The following is a 24272-nucleotide window of genomic DNA, read 5'->3' as shown; positions in this document are numbered from 1 at the left end:
CAACACGTAAGATTTCCATTACTGACGAACAATTTTTATTGTTCCTTCTTAGCAGTTAGTTTATATTCACCCACACCAATGGATCAGATGAATTACGATTCTTTTCAGTTCGGTGATCGTGACAATTACAACTTTTACAATCGGCGTATTTGTATTATCTTCGTGTGGTGGTATTAATGTTTCCTACTCAAGGCTAATCGGGTATTGCAGTCTTCGATACTATGTCCATCCTTCGTTGTAACTGTTCACTTTGATGAAGGTTGAGTCCAACAACAATATCTCCAATAATTAGAGTTCATTAAGTCGTCGCACACTATCAGAATATCACTTCAGTTCAAGTTCTCAAGTCAGAATAACTGAGAACAAAGTCCGCGCATCTCTATCAGGCAATAGTATTTTTCTTTTTTAATAGAAACAATCTCGTAGCGTTCCGTTTGTAGTACTACAACAAACGGTGCTCTCTCACGACCTGATAACAAGGAAGCTAGCAAGCGACTAACGTTTCCATGTTCGAGCACTGTAGACGCATTTCTCCGCTTTTACAACTCTCTTTCACAATAAATGTTATCTCTAACCGACATATTATTTTGGCTTTAACTTTCGCCGTACTGATTTGCAGCTATTACTGAGATGTTTGATAGCTTTCTTTCTTTCTTTCTTTCTTTCTTTCTTTCTACCTTTATATAATGACGTACTCAGTAATTATTGAAATTGGTGTTCATCAAAATTTTAAGGTGTTATATTATTGTCAAAGTTGTCGTACCTGTCAGGATAACACTGTTCCCTACTTTAAATTATCATGACATTCTTATTTGAGTTTCCGGGTTTCTTGGGGTGTTACAAAGGCTACAGTTATTCCCTCACCTAGATACGTTCACCAGGTGGCCTGAGGAATTTCCGACGAAGGACATCACGGCGTCACTGATCAGGGACGGCAGTTTGAAACCTACGTCTTCAGAGCATTGAACACGTTATCAGGCACTAAGCGCATACGCACCGCCGGTCGTGGTGGCCGAGCGGTTCTAGGCGCTTCAGTCCGAAACCGCGAAACTGCTACGGTCACAGGTCCGAATCGTGCCTCGGGCATGGATGTGTGTGATGTTTTTAAGTTTAAGTAGTTCTAAGTTCTAGGAGACTGATGACCTCAGATGTTAACTCCCATAGTGCTCAGTGCCATTTGAACAATTTTTTTCGCATACGCACCACGGCATCCCACTCCGCACCGGCAGTTAAAAACAGCTCTGAGCTGTCACGCAACACCAAAATGGACAGAGACACTGCCTGTCGTGCTTTTACGTCTACGAACGTCATTTAAGAGTGCTCGGAAGAGTACAGCAGCGGACAAATGTTACGCCTCCTTGGAGAGTTTTTACACAGCGTGGCAGACACGATCACCACCTCAGACTTCGCCACCCAAATAAGGGAACATACGTATATGCCAGCTGAGACCGACAATGCCCAGAAACCAGATGGAGAAACACTCGTTCGTGTTTACGGAGCTGGAAAATTTGCACGTATGTATCTTACGCAATGATGCAGTGCGCAAAAACCACTGCAGCCTTCGGCAGTCGGTATGGGCAGCAATACCTTCTGCATTATGATCAATGGTACACCCATCACAGCCGCATTGGATCGGATCAAGCCAGCATTTTCTGGATGCAGCAGACATTACAACGACCACGAAACGCAAACCACAGAAGACAGAAGAAACAGCGACAAGAGGTGTTCACGTACCCCACGAGCTCCACGGTGAACCAGGCACTGCGACACCGAAACCGACGTCGAGGGTTACTACTCCGCTTCCTATTAGAACCACCGACTCACGCGGCGCACCAACCGGTTTGAAGAAGGAGGTAGTTAACGAGGGCTGGACAGCATTATAAATTCAATCTGCAGTGTTGTGAACACTAAAGGGGAGAGTCATGTAGTAACCTTTTCTGACGTTTCGTCCACACTAATGTACAGTGACGCATAAACGTTCCGTGCAGTGACAGTTTCAAGCTGTACTAATACACTTTTCAGTTAGTTATTCCACGTTTTACACTGTACATGCATTAGTGTTTGTGGAAGTGTAAGCTGTTATCGATTATATGTGAGAATAAATATATTGTTTCCTACGTTACCCAAGTCCGCAGCTCGTGGTCTAGTGGCCCTGCCGGCACGGTAGTTCAGCGTGTTCGGTCAGAGAGCTGGTTGGCCTCTGTAACAAAAAACTGAGTAGAAGGATCAACAAACGATCTTGAACGGATGTCACGTGACGTCCGCAACGACCAAACACACAAAAAAGTGGCTAGCGTTGCTGCCTCTGGATCACGGGGTCCTGGGTTCGATTCCCGGCCGGGTTAGGGATTTCCTCTGCCCGGGGACTGGGTGTTTGTGTTGTCCTCATCATATCATCAACATTCGTGACATTGGCTCGATTGGACTGTGTAAAAAATTGGACTGCGTAAAAATTGGGACTTCGTACGTTCGCTAATGACCGCGCAGTTCGGCGCCCCACAAACCAAACATCATCATCATCCGTTACCCACAGTTGTTCTGGGTTTTGCACAGGTAGTTCATGTCCGATATCTGTCATATAACATTTTGATTTATTTAGTTTTGCTCCTACTGGATAATAATTTTTAGAGCCTTCTCCATTTCATTCGTAATCACGAGTCCCAAGACATCGGCGTATGCTCTACATACGATATTTCGAACATTTATGTTGAGCTCTCTTAGCTGTTGTTCAAAAGTGGCTATCAGGGGTTCAAAACGATAGTGAACATTGAGATTGGACAGCCTTGACTTAACGAACTCTTGCATTTAAATGTTCTCGTTAGCTGGATTTTTATTACGATTCTGTATGAACTTTGGATTAATATTCTGAGTATTAAATTGACAAAATATTTGATTTTTATTTATTTAGCGTTGCTATTGACGCCAGTTTCTGTTGGTCAATGGTCTGTAGATCCTCCTATACATCATATATTTCATTCGTAACCGTCAGTTCCAACACGTGCAAAATCATTTGCCTTTATCTTTTCAAATAAGTAATGATGGTTTACTCCGTCAAAGACATTTTGAAAGTCTATCGATATTACAGTGCATTTTAATTTGAGAATATCTCTTATGGCTATTATATATCTATAATCACACACAGTCTGAATAATCGATGTTTTCTTGGCCAAACTGGTTTCAAAATAAGGGCCGGTTGCTACATGCGTTACTGTTTTGAACCTTTGAGTTAGTATATGGGCCATGATCTTATAGTCACTATTATGCAATGTTATGCGCCTGAAGTTTTCGATGAACATCCTGTGCGAGTTTTTGACTATGAAAACAACAATTTATATCACAAACTCCTTTGGGATTTCTATGTCATGGTTCGTTAGTTTACTGTATACGCATAACAATTTGTTTTTAATAAGTTCTTAAAAAATCTGATAAAACTCTGTGGGTGTTCCATCAGGGCCAGGTGACATATTTTTAGGACTGTGTACAATTACGGTTTCCATTTCTTTTCTGTCATTCTTTCTTGCGGGCATTAGGTACGTCCTCGACGGATATTCTTCATTCCTAACAAACACAATTGGCACTTGCTCACTTGAGTATGTGAGAATGAGTCCCCAGACAAATTAAGTTAATGTGATTCATTCTTTAAAATAAAAGCAGCATTATTGAATACTCCAGCTACAAAGTCTCCAACATCTACAATCGCAAATCAATACCTTGCATTTGTTATTGAATGAAGAACAACAGAGAAATAGCTTTAATAATTGAAGTGTTGACTTCCAGAATGAGGGGGACTACGAATTCCTGTGCATTTCCCATCAATGTTGCTAATGGAGTTGGTTGTGGCATGTATGATGGCTGGAAACATGAACACAGAACTCTACATTTATTTCAAAGTATTTACCACAGTTGTTTTATCAACTCCAAACGAAAATCAGAGTTGGCGAATTGATGGCTCTCTAACTTAATGTCTGAAGTAAAAATAAAATGTAATTACACACAGTTTTGATTTGTAAAACCAGTATGTTTTAAACTGGAACACGTAACCTATAATAATTGCTTTCAGTTCCAAGCCATATATTTCTGCTATTCAGACTATCAGTACCGAAATAGTGTTAACGCTTTCGCTCTATGAATTTATCAAATTCGTTTTTTGCCACTATAACGCGTATAAAATTGATATTGGCTTAACTCTAGACAATATAAACTGCGCCAGCACTGATTTCAAATAACAAATTGTTAATGGACTACAAAGAGAAAATCTAATGCCACTCAATTACGGTATAAAATTGAAATAACTTGAATAAATAGCTCCTTAATGTGAACGCAAATGTTGAAATTCTACGTGAAGTTGGCTCGTTGTATATTTCAGATACAGTGCTCCTTTTTTCTTAATTGTAACTATTTTTGCGGTACTTTCAAGCAACATCATTCGTCGCTCCGACGTCGCCATTTTAAGTCAGCTATCTACCGTACCGTAGGTGCAACCACAACGGAGGGGCATCTGTTGAGAGGCCAGACAAACATGTGGTTCCTGAAGAGGGGCAGCAGCCTTGTCAGTAGTTGCAGAGGCAACAAACAGTCTGGACGATTGACTGATCTGGCCTTTTAACATTAACCAAAACGGCCTTGCTGTGCTGGTACTGCGAACGGCTGAAAGCAAGGGGAAACTACAGCCGTAATTTTTCCCGAGGTCATGCAACTTTACTTAAGGTGAAATGATGATGGCGTCCTCTTGGGTAAAATATTCTGGTCGTAAAATAGTCCCCCATTCGGATCTCCGGGTGGGGACTACTCAGGAGGACGTCGTTATCAGGAGAAAGAAAACTGGCGTTCTACGGATCGGAGCGTGGAATGTCAGATCCCTTAATCGGGCAGGTAGGTTAGAAAATTTAAAAAGGGAAATGGATAGGTTAAAGTTAGATATAGTGGGAATTAGTGAAGTTCGGTGGCAGGAGGAACAAGACTTCTGGTCAGGTGACTACAGGGTTATAAACACAAAGTCAAATAGGGGTAATGCAGGAGTAGGTTTAATAATGAATAGGAAAATAGGAATGCGGGTAAGCTACTACAAACAGTATAGTGAACGCATTATTGTGGCCAAGATGGATACGAGGCCCACGCCTACTACAGTGGTACAAGTTTATATGCCAACTAGCTCCGCAAATGACGAAGAGATTGAAGAAATGTATGATGAGATAAAAGAAATCACGCAGATAGCGAGGGGAGATGAAAATTTATCAGTCACGGGGGATTGGAATTCGATAGTAGGAAAAGGAAGGGAAGGAAAAGTAGTAAGTGAATATGGAATGGGGGTAAGGAATGAAAGAGGAAGCCGTCTGATAGAATTTTGTACAGAGTATGATTTAATTATAGCTAATACCTGGTTTAAGAACCATGAAAGAAGGTTGTATACGTGGAAGAGGCTTGGAGACCCCGGAAGGTTTCAGATAGATTATATAATGCTAAAACAGAGATTCAGGAACCAGCTTTTAAATTGTAAGACATTTCCAGGGGCAGATGTAGACTCTGACCACAACTTATTGGTTACGAACTGTAGACTAAAGCTGAAGAGACTGCGAAAAGGTAGGGTTCTGTTGTCTATATAATTTTTGTGCTGAAATTATATATAAGCGGAAAGAATATGATCGTACGGGAGAAACAATTTGTCTAATGGATTCCACGCTCTGCTATTGTAATTCAAACCGACTGAAGTAAAGAAAACGAAACCGCACATTTTCACAACACAGCACACTGTTTCTTTCTAACAATTGGTTTTAAACCTGTATATTGTCGTTTAAAGAATATGCAGCCAATGTCCGTCTGATCGTTTTTGAAGTGAATTGGTCAAGAACTTTTCGTGATTTTTGGCAACAAAATTTATTGGCTGTATGTTTATATATTATATAAATTAAAAAATATGTGTAACCTTTGTCCAACCGAATGTTCATTATCGTGCAACAATCTGAATGAAATTGGTCAAGAACTTTCAGTGATTTTTGGTAATGACGTTTCCATATATGCATTACATATACGCCCTGTATATTTATAATTATATTTTAGACACCGACCACAGTAGTACAAGTCAATATGCCAACTAACTCCGCAGATGATGAAGAGATTGAAGAAATGTATGATAAGGTAAAAGAAATTATTCAGATAGTAAAGGGACCTGAAAATTTAATTGTGATGAGTAATCGTAATTCGATAGTAGGAAAAGGAAGAAAAAGAAAAATAGGAGGAGAATATGGATTATGGGAAAGGTATGAAACAGGAAGCCGCCTAGTAGAATTTCGTTCAGATCAACACTTGGTTTAGAAATTATGACAGAAGGTTATATACGTGGAAGAAACCTTGGACAGCGGAAGGTTTTAGATTGATAATATAATGGCAAGACAGATTTTCGGAACAAGATTTTAAATTGTAAGACATTTCCAGGGGCAGATGTGGACTCTGGCCACAATTCATTGGTTACGAACTGTAGAAAACTAAAGAAACTGCAAAAAGAAAAAAATATCAACGAGATGGTATATGGATAAGTTGAAAGTACCGGAGGCTGTAGAGAGTTTCAGAGGGAGCATTGGGAAATAACTGTCTGGAACGGGGGAAAGGAATACAACAGAAGACTAACGGGTAGCTTTGAGAGATGAAATAGTGAAGGCAGGTGATCATCAAACAGGTAAAAAGATACGGCCTAGCAGAAATCCTTGACTGACACAGGAGATATTGAAATTAATTGATGAAAGGAGAAAATATAAAAATGCAGCAAATGAAGCAGGCGAAAGGGAATACAAACTTCTAAAAAATGAGATTGACTGGAAGTGCAAAATGGCTAAGCACGAATGGCCAGAGGACAAATTTAAGGATTTAGAAGCATATCTCACAAGGGGAAAGACAAATACTGCCTACAGGGAAATTAAAGAGGCTTTTGGAGGAAAGAGAAGCAGCAGTATGAATATCGAGAGGGGAAGGGAAAGCTGAAAGGGGGAAGGAATGTATATACAGGCTATATACAAGGGAGATGAACTCGCAGGCAATATTACAGAAACAGAAGAGGACACAGATGAAGATGAGATGAGAGACATAATACTGCGAGAAGGATTTGACACAGCACTGAAAGACCTAAGTCGAAACAAGGAGCAGACGACATTCCGTCAGACCTACTGATAGCCTTGGGAGAGCCAGCAATGACAAAATTCTGCCATCTGATGTGCAAGATATATGAGACAGGAGAAATACTCTCAGACGTCAAGAAGAGTATAATCATTCCAATTCCAAAGACAACTGGTGCTGACAGGTATGAATATAACCGAACTACCAGTTTAATAAGTCATGACTGCAAAATACTGACACCAATTCTTGACACAAGAACAGAAAAACTTGTAGAAGCCGACCACGGGGCAGATCTGTTTGGACTCCGGAGAAATATGGGGACACACGAGGAAATACTTACAATATAACTTATCTTAGAACACAGGTTAACGAGAGGGAAATCTATATTTATAGCTTTTGTAGACTTAGAGAAAGCTTTTGACATTGCTGACTGGAGTTCTCTCTCTGAAATTCTGAAGGTAGCGGAAGGCAATTTGCAACTTGTACAGGGGCCAGACGCCAGTTATAAGAGTCGAAGGACGTAAAAAAAAGCAATGATTGAAATGGAGTGAGATAGGGTTGTAGCCTATCCCCTATGTTATTCGATCTGTAGACTGAGCAAGCAGTAAAGGAAACCAAAGAAAAATTTGGAGAAGGAATTAAAAGTTCAGGGAGAAGAAATAATAACTCTGAGAATTGCCGATGACATTGCAATTCTGTAAGAGACACCAATGGACTTGAAAGAGCAGTTGACTGGAATGACAGTGTCTTGAAAGAAGGATATAAGACGAACAGCAACTAAAGCAAAAGAAGGATAAGGGAATGTAGTCGAATTAAATCAGGTGAAACTGAGGGAGTTAGGTTCGAAAACGAGACATTTAAAATAGCAGACGAGTTTTGCTCTTTGGGCAGTAAAATAACAGATGATGGTCGAAGTCAGAGAGGAAATAAAATGTAAACTGGCAATGACAAGGAAAACGTTTCTGAAGAAGAGAAAATTGTTAACATCGAATTTAGATTTAACTGCTAGGAAGTCTTTTCTGAAAGTATTTGTCTGGAGTGTAGCCTTGTATGGAAGTGAAACATGGAAGTTAAACAATTTAGACAGCAAGAGAATAGAAGCTTCTGAAATGTGGTGCTACAGAAGAATGCTGAAGATTAGATGAGTAGATTACCTAACTAATGAGGAGATACTGAATAGAATTTGGGAGAAACTGACTAGAAGAAGGCTCACATACATTCTGATAAATCAAGGAATCGCCAACTAGTTATTGGCGGTAAGTGTAGGTGGTAAAAGTTGTAGAGGGAGTCCAATAGATGAATACAGTAAGTAGATTCAGAAGGATGTAAGTTGCTGTAGTTACTCAGAGACAAAGAGGCTTGCACAGATTAGAGCAGCATAAAGAGATGCATCAAACCAGTCTTTGGTCTAAAGACCCCAACAACAACATATTTATATATTACATAGAATACAAAATATATAGCCGATGACCGCGCGAATGTTGGCTAGAGTATCGTGTAAAAATTTTAAGTAAATCCGGCAAGTACTTCTCGAGAGTTTTGGTAGCAACTTTAAACAACTACTTATATTTATATAATAGTACAGATAAGAATTATGTTATAAAATAATGTGACGGGGTATTATGTGGAGGATCACATGTGAATGGACATCAAAGAGAAAAAAAAGTGCGATCAGCGATCACTGTAATTAAATTAAGATGTGTGCACATGTGCGCATGTAGAAATACAGGGTGGGGCAGATAAAAGGGCCGATTTGGATACAGTGAAAAAGGCCAAAGGTTATGTAGTATAATGATTTCAAACATAACAACGTCACCCTTGCGCATTGCCATTTCAGTCACTGTTCCTATTTTGAAAATAATGTCTTGTGGGTCGCCGCCATTGTTGCGTCGATTCTCAGACAATCTACGATGAAAATTGTTCACGGCATGTTCAAGCATCTGTATAGGAATGTTTCTGAGTTGTGCACGAATTGTATGTAGATATCTACTATACACCCTGTGTTTCAGGAACCCCCGAAGGAAGTAATTACAGACCGATAAGTTGGGAGATCTGGGAGGTCACAAAAGTCCCCACTCATTGAAATGATGTGGTCAACGAACATACTGGGCACTGCTGCCATTGAAATCTGAACACAATGTTGCTGAAACCAGTACTCATTTCCAGGGAACTGTTCAAGTTCAGGTGCAAGAAATTTGTCAACCTTGGCAGCAGGCCGCTGGACTGTGGTTGGTCGTCCATGTTCATCCTCAAAAAAAGACAGGGCCGATTATGTAAACTGAAGATGTAGCGCGCAACTGGTGACTTTATGGCTGTGTAACAAGCGTTGATGGAGTTCGGAAGGGTTATTCTCGCACTAGTACGGCAGGTTTGTTAGTTCATATAACCACTGAGATGAAACTGTGCCTCACCAATCATCTATAGTAAATAGCCTTCATTGTCTCCAATTTTAGTCAACAGTTCAACAGGCTGAGTCGTTCGCTTTTCATAATCACTTTAGCCGCGAGGAGTAGCCGTGCGGTCTGATGCCTTGTGTCACAGTTTGCCCGTCGGAGGTTCGAGTCCTCTCTCGGGCATGAGTGTGTGTGTGTTGTCCTTAGCGTAAGTTACTTTAAGTAGTGCGTAAGCCTAGAGACCGATGACCTCTGCAGTTTGGTCCCATAGTCCTTACCACAATCTGTATCTGGTACAGTTGCAACTTTAAATGATTTCGTCAAATTCTGTGCACACTACGGCTGGACATGGAAACTACTGCCACAATTTGTCTCACAGAGCGCTTTGGAGTGTTGGTTACTTTTTGTACCGCCTCTGTTCGTTCCTGTGAGCGACAATTTCTGGTCCTTTCCGGCGATTTCAGTTTAAGTACGCTTCCTGATGTTTCAAAATTTATCACCCATAACCCGACTGCATGTCCCTAGGGTACAGGGTCATTCCGTCTAAGTTTGAAATGATGATGGCATTGTCGTCCAGGAGCAACACTGTCACCGCTTTTGGCCTTCGCAGCCACAACAGTTCAGACCATCTCCAGCGCTCCATCTCAGCAACTAACGTACATACCTGAACCATCAAGTGTTGCCAATAACACCATTCTACTTCTAAAGACTAATCGAAACAACTCATTTTTCTGACACACCCTATGTTTCTGGCATCCATCAGTGTAGTATTTATCGCTAGTGTTCTACGACTCATAAATATTACTAGCTGCCAAAAGAACCCTATTCTTCTTGATGATCGAACGATCATCGAAACACGAAGTAAATAGAGCAAAAAATAATTGGCAAGGACCGTTTTTATATTTACATAGTTGTATTAGTTTGAAACCCTTACCATTTGTTTGTACTTCCATGCCCACTAATAACATAACTTTTAGATTTTTGAAACGGCACTCTCACGGCGTTCCCAACCCTATTTTATACAGTAGCGTATTTTTCTGACACACTTTATGTACGGACATTAATAAAGAAGCTGCTGTATTGCAAATTAAGAGGGAGGTAGCATTCTGTAAAGTTGTTATTAGGTGACATTAACCGAAGTTTTCACTACACCCAATGTCTTGTATCATCATATTGTTTGTTACTGTGACGTAGCCATAGCCAAAAGGGGATATGACAACGTTAGTAACGGTAAGTGATGAAATATGAGTTAGTTACCATTTTTCCAAAGCTGTAAACCGTTGTAGCTAAGTGCCTAACGAATATTGCCCGCCATTTCCTCTAGCCTTTCTCTGAACGCTTTAAGCACAACATGATGCAATACCATTTTCGATAATCTATCTCCGGCTGGAGCAAAATAGAAGGCTACGAGTGCTCAGCATACCTCTTTACTCGCGGGCTTCCTGGAACTTGACAGTCGTGTTGCTTACGCAGGAGTTTTCCTGGAACACTTTGCACAGTTTGGCCTCGCTAGCTTCTTCGTTGCCTGCGGAGGAACTAAGTCCCCCCACAGGTTTAGAAATACAGTATCTCTCATACTGGTGACTCTAACTGGGAATTCGCTGTATTGTTCGCCAAAATTTTTCTACGTTCGTCAACTAATACTTCAAAGTACTTTATCGTGAACCTGTCACGCAATTTAAACAGTCTTCACGGATCATGTGAATACAAGGAAATCAGTTCTGCAAACCAACAAGTTTCAAATATATTCGATCAGTTAATCAATGTAATTACCGTAGACAAAAGTATCATAGGTTCCCACACTTGAGATAATTTTAAACACCACTGGAAAGCACTTTTAACATCGGAAATGCGGAAGAAAACATTCTGTGGCCCGTACAGACGTGATATTAAAGTGACACCCTCGTGACAAGCATCCCCTTGTAGGACAAAAACGGTCTCAGAGAACTGAACGTTAGGGTGGAACATAAATACAGATAAATGCCACCAGATACTTATGAAATATTTGTTTACTTGCATAGAAACTAGTTTTCGAACTGTTTCAGACTTCTATTCATGTGGGTACCCAGACGTAACATATGACTGAAGATGGTATAAAAACAGTTTACGCAAATAAACAAATATTTCATAAGTAACTGCTCACATCAATACTCGCCTAAGCACTGCACAATATCCATAATGGAGGCTCAATCTGGGTATGAACTGCTCTTTTCATGAGTTTCAAGACATAACCCGAATAACGGAAATGATAACATACGAAAAGATGGGGTATAAAACAATGAATTACGTATTTTTCATCAGAAAGTCATTGGACTAAGAAATAAACTTCACCAATCATTCAGCTGAATTATTTGCTGTTTCTCTTTTTTAACACGTTTCATTCTCTTCGTGGAGGGGCAGAGCGAGCTGCTCGACACCCAGCCCAGGAGCCCAACGCTTTCCAGGCAGGAGATGTCCTGGGAAAAACTACGTGAAGTTCCAGTGTGTGTTGGCGGACCTGTTTCTGGTTGTAATAGAGTAAAGTCGATGACTTCTGTGATATACGCGTAGTATACCTACCTGAAAAAAAAGGTTGCATGGAGTAGGCAACGCTGATGTATTTTACAGAAAATCAGTTGAGAAAGCAAATTGAATTTATGTAATTAGTTGAGTATAACGTAGCAGTATTTTACACTAGAAATATAATAGAAAACATATTATAACGTGTAATATTTAAGGCCACAAATGTTGTAAATCACTGTATCGACCAAAGTCTTGAGACATTGCTAATGAAATTACCACGCATTGCATCCTTATTTGGTGGATATATACAGAAATCCTGTAGAAAAATTGAGTTTCTTTTTGACACAATGCAGCACTACTAATCTGACAGTTCAGACAATACGTGGAAAAGGTCACTCCAGGTTAATTTTCTGACTGATAATAAAGACAGGAAAAATTCGGAGGATGTAATGAGTTCTTTCCAGCTCTTTTGACCTTTCTATACAAGTGAGAAAAAGATCTGTGAAATCTTGGTTGACGAAACTTATATGGACAATATGATGAAGATTGTCACCTGCTGTCAGTCTTACCAGCCCCACTAGTAACAGCCACCATGTATGTAAGTCCTTTAGATTAGCTAGTGGAGCTGGTAAACAGGTATTTAACAAAAATTCGTGGATTATAAAATGAGAATGAATGTATCAGGAAAAAGTATAAATAACTAATTTAGTTGTTTCATAAACGATATATTGCGGTTTTGAGGCAATTTTTCAGGGAGGAACATCAAAAATTACAGTACAGACTGTGTATGGTTGACAGTTGTTTACAAAAGGCATGAGAACATCCTGTAAAACAACGAGGGTGCTTTATATTGCACTGAAAACATACATCTTAAGATTTTGCTTCACTGTAAAAATAATGAAACACGTTGAAAATGTAAGGAAAAGGTACGAGAATGTTTTCATTGACTCTAAAATTGCTACTTCAGATAATAAATCAATAATTATATGGGAAGTGATAAAAACAGAGGTAAATAAAATTACAGACGAGACAGAAGTGTGGGATTATGGCAGAACAGTAGATGAAAGGGTATCTGTTGCTAGTATCATAAGTAATCATTTCTTTGCAATAGCTCACCAGTTTGAATACAATGGCTCTGTAGATTCGGTCATAAATAATCTGCGAGGATCTGTACAGAACAGAACCAACGAGATCTGTTTATTCTCAATCGCAAAATACGAATCAGAGGAAGTAATCAGATTCATGAAAATCAAAAACTCCACAGGTATGAGCAATATGTTTAGCAAAGTTATGAAATAGTGTAGTAAATTTATAAAGTAAGTACTATGTACCATCTATACTAATAACTGAGTGAATCAAGATACTGACCCTGACAAAGCCAAATAAGTAAGTATTCTACTATTTTTCAAGTAGAGTGATAGAAGAAAGAGGTCTCCACCTCTCATCCAATCACACTAATCACAAAACTTTCTAAATTTACTACAGTATCCTCAGCAAAAGTCAATTTGGATTCCAAGCACTGTTCAGTTCATTTTTTAAAATATTGTTGCTATTAAAAACAGAATTCAATTTGAACACACCTTGAATGCGTATTCATTTCAAATTGACATACATTTTGGTGACAGTAGGGCAAGAAATCTTGTTGATGCAAATCTCCATCTGTATGTAGTGTTCTATTTTGTTTCTCCGAAAGGATCTGTGTCATTGCGGTATAACAATGATTACTGCAAGCCATTCAACGATCCAGTGTTCAGCAATGCAAAGATACAAGTAAAGATTAAAATGTGATAAAAAAGTAGCTTATCATTGTGTCACCATATTTATCAGACCTTATGGAGATGTTTTTTTCATAACTAGTATTAAATGGTTATATATTCATTCCACTCAGAACTGGTGTTCATCTCAACATCACTATGTGGTGTGACTGTCACAGCCATGAACTCACTCTTTGTTTCGTTGTGGCATGGAAGCACCAAGCCTGAAACTGTATCCCAGATGTGCTCTATGGATGACAAGTCAGTTGACAGCGCACTGCAGTCAATGAGCCATACATCATTCAAGATGTTTGTAGTGTGAACTCCAGTTTGGCGTCTTGCCTTATATTCTACTGGAATGTGCTGTTTAATACCCTGGCCATTGTGGGTATCACAAAAGGGTTTATCATTCTTGCCACATACTGGGAGAATTCATCTCCCTTCAGCAATTACCAAATCAACCGTGTTGTCATATCCATTAGCTCGTCACACTATAGTTCCAGGAGCTGGAGAAGTAAGGGTTTCGAGAATCGCTACTTCCCGTTATCTTTCACCATGTTGTCTATAGATACATTGGTGTCGATCCAACCATCACAAACAGAAGCGAGGCTCATGACTGGACACAACGGAATTTTTATTTATTTCATCGTTTATTAACATTACCGAGTGACCCACCACCTTGGTATAGTGGGTCGTTTGCTACTAGAAACGTGACATAACCGCGCCGTAAGCAGGAGATGAGCCTCGGTAAGTGACCTCGAGCCTCGCCTCCCCGAAGAGCGCTCCTTATCCATGTTGTGCGCTCGTGGTTGCATATTTACGTCCTATTATACTGCTTATGTACGTTTATGCACGATTTTGTAACGTTCACATGATTTACAGTTTCCATCTTATAAATTTGACAATTTACACATTTACACGTTTGAAATTAATGATCCAAAGAACTAAGCACTTACTTGTTTTACTTGTACAAACAGGAAAATTCGTTGTTTTATTACTAATTCTAACTTATTTCTAAGTCCATGTTTGTATTTCTTGTAGTCATCTGATCTGCTTCTATGCCGTATATGTATTTGGTGATATTCGAGTCTTCATGACATAATCTGTGTCTATATGCTCATCTGTTTCCATAACAGTGTTTGAATATCTCTTGTCCGAAGCATCATGTTGTGGTATAGGGTGTGTTTCGGGTCGGATCTTGTATATACGCGTTGTTGCTGTAAGTCTTGTGTAGCGCTTGTGATATTTCATCACTGATTCGGTGAAACATGCTCCAGTTTTCTGGGTCTCTTGAAACTTACCCTATGTCTTTGATTATTGTGTGTGAGTGGCTACATTTCAGTGCTATGTGTTTGGGGATCCATGCTGCCCACATTCACAAACATCGCTTTGGCCTTAGCAGGTGTGTAAGAGAGGGACATGGCCCGTCAGGAAGTGTACCGTACCGCGATTTGGGTCAACGTGTCTGAGCCTCAACCGTTTCCAGATATTCGGGAAGAAGGAGAAAACTTTTCAGACTGTTCCCATTCTCTTTGCTATGTTTCAACCTTCCAAAGATCTAACTGGCGTTTTTCTGTAATATGCTCCCTTGTTATCTCATATACATTATTCAGTCTTCCTCTTTTGAGCCAGTATGCTGCTGCTCTGTGTCTAATGGTACGTGGCAGGTACACCGTATAGGGCTTCCACAGTCGTGCTGCCAAATGCCGCTGACATTCTGAGCAATACACCTCTTTGTCGACACCTCACAACGGTTTTTTGGGTCGTGAGGGGCAGTCGATGTGCCCTGGCACATTATGGATTCAAAGAGGGCTGTGTGATACATTCACTGTGTCTGCAATGGTAGTCTGTAGTGAGTTGAGTTTAAGGTGGCGATTTTGTGCATTAATATTGCCGCTTTTACAGTTACGAGTTTTATGTGCTCGTTGAATGTCAGTCGTTCTTCGAGGTGGATCCCTAGATATCTTGTTATTTCCCTCTGTATGCTAGTGTTGTTCACTCTAATAGTGGGGCTTCTCTGCAAGGCCCCTTTGATCAGAAAATATACTGTCTTGTTTGTCGCAATTGTGAGCTTGTTATGGCTGCACCAGTCACTTATTTTTATAAGTTGTGTAGCCTTGCTTTGGAGTTGCATTCGCGAGTTTGTAGTTTTTACTACAAGGAAGTCGTCAGCATAGGCTACAATATCCTTCATCCTCTCATCTTGGTGCAGATTGTTTAGGAACGGTTCTACTGCAATATCCCAGCGAATTGGCCCACAGATTGAGCCCTATGGGTATTCTTTTGTTATTTTCTTGAGAACCTTTCGTATTGCTGCTTGTCATTGCACCACCCTATCTTCGCAGCAGTCGAATAAGCTATTGTGTAAGACTGTTGGTTTCTGCATCTCTCGTAGCGTTGCGAAAAAGGCAGGCCACCAGAGATTGTCGAAGGCACCTGCTATATCTATTGCTGTTGCTACTGCTTATTTTTCTTGTGTCTTGTATTATTTTCAGCACGCAGTTAACTGCGTCGCCTACTGAGCTTCTTCGTCTAAAACCATACTAGTGTGCAATAAGGCCGAAGAGCGTCCTGTGCGATTGTAGTCGATTGCACAGGAGCCTCTGCTGCACCTTAGGCAAAGTGTTCAGGAGGCAGATGGACCTATAGGTCTTTGGTTGTGTTGGATCCTGATCCTCTGATTTTTTGACGATTACTACGTTCGCCGTTTTACACATGGCAAGGACCCTATGTTGCAACAGTGCTTCATTCAGGAACTCTCTTAGAAAGGGGAGTGACCTCTGCAACAGTATTTTTTAGTGTTATTGAATGTATGCCATCTGGACCAGGAGTCTTCTTATTCTTCAATTTTTTATTGCTAACGCTACCTCTTCTTGGGCAAATGGGACAGTAACAGGGCTATTTATATAGGTGTCCTCCATTTTTCTTATTAAGTCTGTGTGATGTTGCTGGTCATTCTCCTTTTCATCATCAGGGAGAAACTTCTTCAGCAGGTACAGTGCTGAACATCTCCAGCCCCTTATAGTAGTGCCGTCTGTGCGCCTAAGAGGTGACAGTGCTGTCGGCGTCTTTACATTACCTGTTAGAAGTTTATATGGCTCCCCCATGTATTGTTTTCTAGCTGAAGTTTGACAAAATTGTTCCAGTGATCCTGTCTCGTCTTGTATTATTTGTTTTTATGTTTTCTTTTTGTATCCCGGTATAGGTCCAAACTTGCCGCCCTCTCTTCTGCTGTTTTTGGTTTCTAGTAATGTTTTCTTTTGTCCCTAGCGTCTTTCCTTAGTTTTGTCAACTCAGTGGACCAGATGAGTTTCTGTTTCGCTGCACAGTCGGTCTTTAAGATACCTAATTGTTGTAATTTTTGAAGCGCGTCCGTCAGAATGTGATCTTCATAGACTATGATACCATTGACTGTATGGTGGGAAACTTCTTCAACCACGTCCCTTAATTTTTGCCAGTCAGCCTAGTTTAGAAGAAGTCGTTATTTTTATTGATGTGAAGTTTGTGTGTCCGTGTTTGTGTATGTGTTTGTTGTGTGGATGAGTATGGCGGGGTGGTCACTGTTGTGGCAGTTTTTAGTTCTTCCTGTTTCTTGACATGTATTATGGATACATATGTTTTAGATATGGTGGCAGCACACAGCACAGACACACAAGGAAATGGCCAAACAGAAAACACTCTGTTGCCAAAGAACCTCCACGTGAGAAAACAATATTCCAAAAGCAGATATACTGATAGTAGAACGCTACATACACTATGACAGTTAGGCGGGAGGTGAGAAAACTTGGATTTCATGGTCAAGGGCTGCTCATAAACCACACATCACGTCGGTAAATGCCAAACGAGGCCTCGCGTAACATTGGACGATTTAACAGTGGAAAAACGTTGTGTGGAGTGACGAAACACGGTACACAATGTGGCAATCCGATGGCAGGGTGTGGGTATGGCGAGTGCCCGGTAAACGTCATCTGACAGCGTGTGTAGTACCAACAGTAAAATTTCGAGGCGGTGGTGTTCTGGTGTGGTCGTGTTTTTTATGGAGGGGCTTGCACCCCTTCTTGTTTCGCGTGGCACTATCACAGCACAGGCCTACATTGATGTTTTAAGCACCTTCTTGCTTCCCACTGTTGAAGAGCAATTCGGGGATGGCTATCGCATCTTTCAACACGATCGGGCACCTGTTCATATTGCAGGGCCTGTGGCGGAGTGGTTACACTACAATAACATCCCTGTAGTGGACTGACCTGCACAGAGTCCTGACGTGAATCTTATAGAACACCGTTGGGATGTTTTGCAACGCCGACTTCGTGCCAGGCTTCAACGACCGACATCGATACCTCTCCTCACTGCAGCACTGCGTGAAGAATGGGCTGCCATTCCCCAAGAAACCTTCCAGCACCTGACTGAAAGTATGCCTGCGAGAGTGGAGGCTGTCATCAAGGTTGGTCGGTTGGCAGTTTCTCTGTCCAAAGTATCATTCTGTCCGTCTCCTCTGTTGTAGGGAAAAATATTTTTTCCCCTTCCGGGTGATTGAGACATATCACGAGACGCAGAGCAGTCTGGAAAATTTCCTTGTTTTCTGTCCTACTTATACGTAAGTTACTCTCAAGATTATCCTAATCAATTACGTTATTACCGTGTTCTTTGGGGTTTCTATGTGTGTCCTGTGAAACATCTGGACACTTGTCTTCCCTTATCGTTTGTGTATTCTGGAATTGTCTGTGGATGAAGTACTTTTAAATGTATTATTAGATAGATTGTTTGTATGTAGCGTTGGACTATCAGTATCTCTGCTTTTGGAATATTGTTTTCTCATGTCGAGGTACTTTGGTAACAGAGTGTTTTCTGTTTGGCCATTTCACTCTGTGTCTGTGCTGTGTGTGCTGCCACCATATCTAAAACGTATGGGCTTTAACTACAGTCTGCAATTGCAAGAGTCATATTCTGAATAAAATTTTAATGATGTTTTTTGAGCTACTGAATTGTTAACAGGTATTGCATCTTTTAGTGTTTCTCGTGTGTCAATACGTCTATCTGTTCCTTTATTTTCGGTGTTATGAGGCGAATTTGTTTCGGTATCACTGAGGTGCCCTAGAGCATTATTTTGCGTTTCTTTCCTGCTTGTTTTGTCTCTTCAAGCTCTTCCACTCTTAGCAGAAACTCGGTCTGGAAGATTGCCCACTGGAACATTTCGTGTTTTACTTGCCTTCTTACGTGGTAGTCAATGGTTTGCTGCTTACACATGTCGTCTACGTAATCGGTGATGTTTAAATATCTTTGCTGTATTATGTCACACGTTTGCAGCAATGTAAGAATATTCGTTTCTAGATCTGTTAATTCTGCTATATCCACATGTTGTCGCCAAGCGATTGCACGGCTCCAATCTCTCCTTTTAGTTGATGGAAACTTATGTTTGCGCTTGCATGTACGGTTTCTTTGCATATCTATACTTGTGTTTAAGGAGTGCTGTAGTGTCTGACCGTTGTAGTTGTACTCCGTGTTGGTGAACGTTGTCGGTAATGTCGTATGCAGTGCGCTCTATTTGTCTGTCGTACAAGTGCTTCTCGGTAGGGCGGTCAGGTCTCTGCCTCATCACATGTCCTGTTACCGTACCTGCATGGTATACATCCAACTGTGGCTTCCTCTGGGCTCTCTGACTTCTTGTGGCCTGGCTTCGCACTTTTTCCACAGACTGGTTCTTTATCGCAAAGTTTTGGCAGGTGACCAAGGCCTCATCAACTGACGCATTTCTGAACAGTTACAAAACCTTTGATGTTTAAGGACTCGAACTCAGTATAAACTCTTTCCCTTTGCAGGAGCAGAAAACAAACCCTTGGAGTGACGTGCAGGACATTATTAAACGTTCGTTAACATTTTAGGCCTGCTTTGAACGCTATTTTGACTTCTTCACAGAACTCTTCTTTAGACATTTGTTCACTTAAGTTAATCTTATATAGTTCCTCTAGAAAGTCCTGACCAATTAGAGCAGTTGCGATCTGACACTCTGCAAGGAGTAGTCGGAATTTCCTCGGCTCTTCACATCTAATATCTTTTAGTTGGGTTGTCTTTTCTATGATTTTCCTTTCATCTGTTTGTGTTTCCGTTTCTAAGATGACTGTGTTTGCTGTGGATCTGATTGCTTTTATTTTTACTTTGTATTCTCTGGGACTGATTGTTTTAGTGACTGTTTCACGTGTGGCCTTGGCATCTTGATTGTTTTCCGATTTGAAGAAGAGAGTGTTGGACTGTTTTGATTTGGCGTGCTGTAAGCGTTCTTCGACTTTGCTCTTCGGTATGGATGTTACTTTCTGTTCTTAATCTTTGATTTTCTGTTATGAGATCGATTACTTCTGTTTCCAGACGATTAACTCGTTCCAGCGTATATCGTGCATTGCCGTAGCTAATTCCTTACGTAAACTCTCGTTTTCTTTTCTTAACCCCTTATTCTGCCCTTCTTATTTTGCTTGAGTGATGGCGAGGGCCCAAATTTTGTTTTTGATTGTTGCTGGTGTAACTGTTAAGGTTTTATGCCTCAGTTCGTTTTGAAGTTCCGTAAGAATATCGTCGACTACGTCGATCTTTTCCGCAGTCGACCCATCTGAAACTGTTACCAGCGATGCCGTTTCAGCAGGGGTACTTCGTTTTATAGTACCTGTTTTTCTGCCACTCGGTGTGCTATCATTCTGTTTTCCATATGAAGTAACCGTAGTTACTATTTGTGGTGATCCTTTGTCGCTACAAGGTCTAGCGGAGGCTGCCGCCAGCAGAGACCAAGTGGTTTACTCCAGTATCTACGCTTTCACGTTGATATGGAGACAGCGCAATCAGAGAGACACAAAACGCTCGTCAAAAATCATTCGCAGTATGGGGTGTTGGGAGCAAAAATCACTTCTGTTTTTCTAAAATATAGTCAGTTTCTAACCTGTTTGGCTGTACCGTAGAAACAGAAAACACGGACACAAAAAAAAAAAAAAAAAAAAAAAAAAAAAAAAAAAAAAAATGGTTCAAATGGCTCTGACCACTATGGGACTTAACTGCTGAGGTCATCAGTCCCGTAGAACTTAGAACTACTTAAACCTAACTAACCTAAGGACATCACACACATCCATGCCCGAGGCAGGATTCGAACCTGCGACCGTAGCGGTCGCGCGATTCCAGACTGTAGGTCCTAGAGCCGCTCGGTCACTCCGGCCGGCGGGGCACAAATAAGTCAAACGCCGTTTCGCAGCCCTCTAGCTACTTTGCTTGTGGCTACTCACAGACGCCGTTGTTGCTGACGCGTCTGCAGTTTCTGCAGTCGCCGACGTCGGACGCCGCCATCGCCACTGAGGCCGATGTCCCTGGTGGCAGGCGGTGCGTCAGCTGATACCGGTGCTGCCGTTGCTGCTGATGCAAGCCGCGCTGAAGTTCCGCTAACAGGCGCGGCGGCGGAGGAACAGCTGTTACATACGAAGAGTATTTACACGTCTTTTACGATTACAGTATCAACCGCACGTACTGCACTCACTCACAGCGGCATCAACGGCACTTCATGTACTCGCCAATTGAAAGTTGGTGGATTCCGTTTTCCACCTTAAATACCTGATAAGACCGGAGCGGACGCTAACGCACTACCGACACGGCGGCCATCGCTATGATATGCCACTCAGTGTCGCAGTGGCTATGGCTCGACACCATATAAGTCTCAGCTGTCTGTGGTACGGTGTCAGTGACAGACAACGCTTGCCAACTCGAGATCTCAAACGGGTTTCCAGTAATCTGTTCCTGTATCGCAGTGACACTCTGCTTCTGTGACTTTTAGATACTGACATCTGCCTATTCACAAGTTCCTGTAAAAATATGGTACGATCCTTTTTTATGGTTCAGTCCTTCTGGAACGACCCTTGCTTACTGTTTTTGCCACACTATTGTCACCGGCGAGGTGGCGCAGTGGATAGCACACTGGACTGGCATTTGAGAGGAAAGGTTCAAACCCCGTCCAGCCGGTCAGATATAGGTTTCGCATCATTTCCTTATAGCGCTCCAGCAAATTCTAGGGTAGTTTCTTTCAAAAGGACCTGGCTGATTTCCTTCCCCATCCTTTCCTTGTCCGAGCTTGCTGAAATATGCTATCCCGGCTAAGACACAAGTTGAAATATGGTCACTACTTTTTTTATTTACTTAGATTTGGCATATTTCGTGACAGTACCTTTTCCGTTAAATGTTTACAAGGCGATATTGGTCTTGGCTTCAGTTGTCTAATGGAAGTATGATTCCACAATGCATCTTTGTCGGCTGCAGAAATGACCTGGTTCAATGTGTTTGCCTCATTTTTGGTGCTTCAAATACCATTTCTTCGAATGTAGTTTCTTCTTATAGTTTGTATAAAAAAATAGTAACATAATTCAAAATTATTTATGACGGCGACCTGCACATTCTTCTACCGTCAACATACACCAAGAGTTAACTGCCGACTGACTATAGTCAAAGACGACTCCAGCGCCAAAGACATTTTACACAACACACAAGCTTCCACTTGTAATCAGTCTCTTTGCTATTCTTCGACACATTTACTAATAGTAATCAATATGCTTTCACTCTCAAAAATATAAGTAAATTAACATATAATAAGACAAATTACAATAAAAAATTCTGACAAAAAATATAAGAAAACATTTACAATTTGGTATCGACAAATCCGGTAAAAAAATACATCTCCCAGATCCATTACATTGTGCTCTGTCTGTAATGACCGCGTTATCGATGGGGTACTAAACGCTAACGTTCCTGTTATCCTGAGACCACCTCGTCACCACTCGTGTTGTACTCATCGCACTATCACCAACCGGTTGTGCAGTTTGTAGGTGTGATTTTCTCTTGTCCGTCGTGCCAATGACTCGACCTTTCTCAAAGACCTTTGGGAATGTACGTGTTGCGATCTCCACTTGAAAAGTTCCAGCAACGTAAGACACACTCAGTAGCCTCAGCACACTCACACCATTCTCCATATGTAGGAATGGCTTTTTTTCTGTACTGAAAATAATCTCGCATAACAAGACATCCCACAGATATGGAAATACTGGACTATCGATTTGGAAACGCATGGTCAGAGCAGTTCCAATCAGTGTACTTTCTGCATCCTGATGCGGCCTCTTACAATTCGAGATATAAACTTTAGATCTATTACCGATCTCTTACGTATTTATGTAAGCAGTTGTCTTCTACTAAGGCACTGAGTCAGAGTTAGAGAAGGCGAGAGGAAACATTGTGACCGTACAGTTTAGATTTCCTCGTCCATCAGGCTCTTCATTTCGAATTATTCTATTTCCTTACCGCGATAGACGTTATAATATGATCTTTCAGTTAAGGCTGCTGCGAACCTTCACAGAACAATGCTGAAATACCATACAGTGTTTGCTCTGTTGCTTCCTCGCACGGCAGCTATCGAGCTGCAGGAATTGGCCGGCCTAACTCCATCACGTCGCTCCTCGCCTCTCGTTCCTCACCTGTGTAGCGTACGCTCTGCTGTAGTACACCTACCCGACAGCTTTTCCCAGTTTCCACAAGTCTCTCCCTTTTTCGTGAACAGCTTTATCAGAATAGTAGCTTTTCTTTCCTCCAAGCGCAAATAAGAACTGAGGTAACTTGGCGAGATTAAATTCAGTTTTAAACGGCAGAACGATTTTCGTAGACCCTGACGAACACTGCCATTTTACGCAGTAGATCTGCTCATCCCTGCGTCATTAATGGTCCAAACGCAACATTCGAAAAGAGAAAAAGTAATTTTCCGTGCTAGGAAAGAAAACAAAAGTATAATTTCAAGATCGAATTTCCGGGAGTTGCTATATTCTGGCATCCTGTGGAGTACAACACGGCTAACATGGAGTCATACAACTTGAAGTTTGCATTCCATTTGTACATGACGTCTCAAACTGGGGAGGCAAGCACTGGCTTGGTTCAATTCTTAGCTGTTAACTGAGATTTGTCGGGCAATGTGAGGGTGGTTTGACGAGATTTCCCGTTTTCATCTAGTTGAATGCTGGCCTTGAGTTATAGGTTGCTTTAGGCAGACAAGCCAAGAAGCTTTCATAATACCGTTATAGCTTTCATAATACAGTTTGTTCAATTTTAATTATCTCAGTCAACATTAAAAAGATAGAAGGCATTAAATTAATCCAATAAAAACGTTGACGCGGGACGATGTAAAGTACTATAAGGAAACAATATTTTATACATGAGATCAGAATTGTACAAGCGATTTCTTGAGTTTATTTTTTGTTTTTCCACTTTAAAGAATATTAATCATTGAATTTTTTGCTGGTTGATGTTTTCGATGCCCAGTCATATTTTCTCTTTTTGAAATTCGAACTTTTATTCTCCAGTGTCATCCTGAGTTATTAGTTTTTGAACATAAATATGTTTCACGAATTTTTCTAGTTTTATTGCGTTTTTTCTTGGACATGCTTGATTTAGTCATATGAGGATATAATTCCAAATAATTAATTAATTAAATCGTTTAAGACAGCGTACTTCCTAC

Source organism: Schistocerca piceifrons, chromosome 1, assembly GCF_021461385.2.
Source record: "Schistocerca piceifrons isolate TAMUIC-IGC-003096 chromosome 1, iqSchPice1.1, whole genome shotgun sequence".
Classification (NCBI taxonomy): Eukaryota; Metazoa; Arthropoda; class Insecta; order Orthoptera; family Acrididae; genus Schistocerca; species Schistocerca piceifrons.
This window is presented reverse-complemented; position numbering follows the sequence as displayed.